The 4,326-nt window shown below is 44.1% G+C and overlaps 1 long non-coding RNA gene across 1 annotated transcript; it reads left to right on the top strand.

Moving 5' to 3' along the window:
* Positions 1-2,458: 2,458 nt before the first annotated feature.
* On the top strand, positions 2,459-3,156 carry LOC143706783 (uncharacterized). The gene is made up of 3 exons (XR_013193028.1): positions 2,459-2,555; positions 2,944-3,010; positions 3,083-3,156. It is a non-coding gene; the product is annotated as an uncharacterized LOC143706783 (long non-coding RNA).
* The last annotated feature ends 1,170 nt before the right edge of the window (positions 3,157-4,326 follow it).

The raw sequence follows: 4,326 nt of genomic DNA, 5'->3' as shown, positions 1-4,326 counted from the left end.
CAGCCTGGTTACCTGATTTCATCAGGTAACAGTGTAACTCAGAGTCTTGAGATGCTAATTCAACAAGCCTGATTAGATCAACAAAAGGCCCAGCTGACCTTTGAGATGTGACAAGAGGTTAATGTCTGAAACCTTGATTGCCTCAAAATGGAAAACAGTGTGTGCATCTTTCTCAGTTAAAATACTATAGTATTGGAAGCTCAATAAAACATTTAAATAAAATTTGTAATCCTACACATATTATGTCATGTATATATCCCTTGAATGCACACTGCAGTCCTTTTTGTCTTGCTCTCTCAGATATTTCACATGTTCGCCAAAAATACTAATTATCTCATTGGGAATGTCTGACACCAGTGCATACACACTGTAATAGACGTGCTAGACGAGAAAGCTTGACAGGCGTAGCAACAGTAACTAAGGAGGGCGGGGCTTAACGAAGGGTCAATTGGCACTACACACGCAATGGAGAATGGAGTTTATCAAACCAGGAGAAAATACATCTGCTTTGGAGAAGAAAGTAAAAAACAAGTGGCGCTGGGCATGGCTTGAAGAAAGAGGACAAAACGGGCAGGCTTTAGGCACTTGGTGCAGTAAACTTGCGGAGCCCGGAGCTTGTTTTTGCATAGTTTGCCACAAAAAGCTTCACTATGCCACTAGCGGTAAAAAAACAACATAAAAAAAAACACTTGTCCGTCATGATGGAGAATGGAATTAAAGAGTAGTGAGAGAATGAGATGCGTGAGATCCTGTCAGCAGCGGCAGATCTTAAAGTTACAGCAGCCACTAATTCTCTGTCAGTAAAGTTAACCTAAGAACAAAGGGAACAGAGAAAACTACTAACTACTCTTTGACTAAAGAACGCTTGTAGCTTTAGTAAGGATTAATCTAATTTATAATTTATGCAGTGCGGACTGTTTTATAACCTTATTCAATTTCTGTATATTTCATACCTGTTAGACAGGAATGGTACAGATAAATATGACATTTATTATGGGTTTAAGTGAGGATTGTTTTAAGTTCACTTTAATTAAAAGTTATTTTTTTGAAGCCTAACAAATGTTTAAAATTTGGGGGGGGGAAATAATTTTCATCGAGACATCAGTAGCTATATTAATATCAGTGATACTGGCCCAGTAATAAAAAGATGCAATTAAGATACAGCCGTAATACTTGAGAATAAATGGTTCCATTTGAAAATAAGTCCGTCTCTGCAGTCTGTCTATTCAGTGTCTGCCCCCCTCCAAGCAAGAAAAAGTTCAGGCTCAGGATTTTTTTTCACTTTAACCCCTGTAATAACTCAACAAAAACATCATACAATTTTAGAAATATGTATTCCATAATAACACCAGTAGCTACATAAAATATACATATGGGCACAAATATGTAAACAGTCTACACAAGACTAAGTGCAAAATGTGTAAGTGTGTCAGGAAATAAACGAAATAGCCTTTTTAGTCTTAAAGATGACACACATGAACAGCATGTATCAACACATTTATGAGCCTCACAAGACACTGCTGTCAGTGTCAGGAGCTCAATCTATTTACCTCTACAAAATCCACACGCCGTACCAAAAATCCACATTACACATCTTCTATACAAAATTCACACCCTATACAAATCCCACAGCTGTACAATTTTCACAATTTTATACGTTTATATACTTTTAAAAAATATAAAATTTTTATACAATTTTATACTAATTTTACCCTATACAATACTCATCTGGATTGAAGCAGCAAACATTCAGTGTAGGAGTAAAAACAATGACATAACATTATTTAGCTAATATTTGAATCACAGCTTATATCGTGTTTTGACCATGGTTTTGACATCTACAACCCAACTGCATTTTACCTTAAACTTTCTTAAGAAGCCACAATCGCTTCTCGGGTCGACATTAACACACTGACAAAATTGTATTCAGAATTTAAAATATTTTAAAATATTTGTTATACCACTTTTTAATGTGTGATTGTGTAAAGGTGTTCACGAGATACCAACCTTTCGCGAACTTGCTTTCAACGAACACTCGTTTTCATGGAGACGCGGGAGGATGTGTCTGTCTGTGTTTGTGTGTGTGTGCGCGCGTATGTGAGAGAGACGCGTGAGTGACAGAGAGAGAGCAGGGAAAGGAAATGCAGCTGAACGAATACGCTGCGTTTTTTTTTTTTTTTAAATGAATACCGAAACGCAATATGTGGCGGCCGGGGCGGCGGCCCAAGACATTGACAAAGACGAAAACTAAGGACATTTACTCTATAATTTTATTTTATTTTAGTTAGTTTTGCCAAACACACATTACAGTTTTAGTTAGATATCGTTTTTTTGTAATGCCTCGTTTTTATTTTGATTTTAGTTAACGACAATGTTTTTTCCCACCTAGTTTTGGTTTTTCGTTCGTTTTCCTTAACGATTATAACCTTGGTGAGTGAGTGCGAGAGTGAGCGTGAGAGTGAGCGACGGAAGAGCAGGTGTGAGAGTGAGCGTGAGAGTGAGCGACGGAAGAGGAGGTGTGAGAGTGAGCGCAAGAGTGAGCGACGGAAGAGGAGGTGTGAGAGTGAGCGACGGAAGAGGAAGAGTGAGCGCAAGAGTAAGCGACGGAAGAGGAGGTGTGTGAGTGAGCGACGGAAGGGGAAGAGTGAGCGCAAGAGTAAGCGACGGAAGAGGAGGTGTGAGAGTGAGCGACGGAAGAGGAAGAGTGAGCGCAAGAGTAAGCGACGGAAGAGGAGGTGTGTGAGTGAGCGACGGAAGAGGAGGTGTGTGAGTGAGCGACGGAAGAGGAGGTATGTGAGTGAGCGACGGAAGAGGAAGAGTGAGCGCAAGAGTAAGCGACGGAAGAGGAGGTGTGAGAGTGAGCGACGGAAGAGGAAGAGTGAGCGCAAGAGTAAGCGACGGAAGAGGAGGTGTGTGAGTGAGTGACGGAAGAGGAAGAGTGAGCGCAAGAGTAAGCGACGGAAGAGGAGGTGTGTGAGTGAGCGCGAGAGTGAGCGACGGAAGAGGAAGAGTGAGCGCAAGAGTAAGCGACGGAAGAGGAGGTGTGTGAGAGTGAGCGCAAGAGTAAGCGACGGAAGAGGAGGTGTGAGAGTGAGCGACGGAAGAGGAGGTGTGTGAGTGAGCGACGGAAGAGGAGGTGTGTGAGTGAGCGACGGAAGAGGAAGAGTGAGTGCAAGAGTGAGCGACGGAAGAGGAGGTGTGTGAGTGAGCGACGGAAGAGGAGGTGTGTGAGTGAGCGACGGAAGAGGAGGTGTGTGAGTGAGTGACGGAAGAGGAAGAGTGAGCGCAAGAGTAAGCGACGGAAGAGGAGGTGTGTGAGTGAGCGACGGAAGAGGAGGTGTGAGAGTGAGCGAAGGAAGAGGAAGAGTGAGCGCAAGAGTGAGCGACGGAAAAGGAGGTGTGTGAGTGAGCGACGGAAGAGGAAGAGTGAGCGCAAGAGTGAGCGACGGAAGAGGAGGTGTGTGAGTGAGCGACGGAAGAGGAAGAGTGAGCGCAAGAGTAAGCGACGGAAGAGGAGGTGTGTGAGTGAGCGACGGAAGACGAAGAGTGAGCGCAAGAGTGAGCGACGGAAGAGGAAGAGTGAGCACAAGAGTAAGCGACGGAAGAGGAGGTGTTTGAGTGAGCGACGGAAGAGGAAGAGTGAGCGCAAGAGTGAGCGACGGAAGAGGAGGTGTGTGAGTGAGCGACGGAAAAGGAAGAGTGAGCGCAAGAGTGAGCGACGGAAGAGGAGGTGTGTGAGTGAGCGACGGAAGAGGAAGAGTGAGCGCAAGAGTGAGCGACGGAAGAGGAGGTGTGTGAGTGAGCGACGGAAGAGGAAGAGTGAGCGCAAGAGTGAGCGACGGAAGAGGAGGTGTGTGAGTGAGTGACGGAAGAGGAAGAGTGAGCGCAAGAGTAAGCGACGGAAGAGGAGGTGTGTGAGAGTGAGCGCAAGAGTAAGCGACAGAAGAGGAGGGCTGCGTCCGAAACCGCATACTCAATGAGTAGGTACTTAATTTCAATAAGTACTTACTTAACTTAAGTACTTACTTAACTCTGTTTTCAACAGAATTGCTGATCCTGATCCTGATCGATTGCTCCTGTCTGCCTTGCTGCCTGCTGTGTTTTGTTTGCTTCGAGGCTGTAAGCTCCGTCTAAGCCTCGTATTAGCTTTGTATTTCTTTCTGTTTTGAACCATCATTTACTACCATATCTAGTTGTTTATACTACTAAATACAGCTTAGACAACATCTCAGATTAACCTGACATCGCTAGCTTCCGTTATTGTTAGCACAACACGCTAGTAACTCGCTAGCCTGTTAACGCGCCACCCGTGCGCTCAGTTATTTA

This window comes from Siphateles boraxobius, unplaced genomic scaffold (assembly GCF_051911475.1).
Source record: "Siphateles boraxobius isolate OS27281-9 unplaced genomic scaffold, OSU_SipBor_1 112, whole genome shotgun sequence".
Classification (NCBI taxonomy): domain Eukaryota; kingdom Metazoa; phylum Chordata; class Actinopteri; order Cypriniformes; family Leuciscidae; genus Siphateles; species Siphateles boraxobius.
The sequence above is the reverse complement of the archived record's forward strand: the minus strand, read 5'-3'. Positions and strand labels throughout refer to the sequence as shown.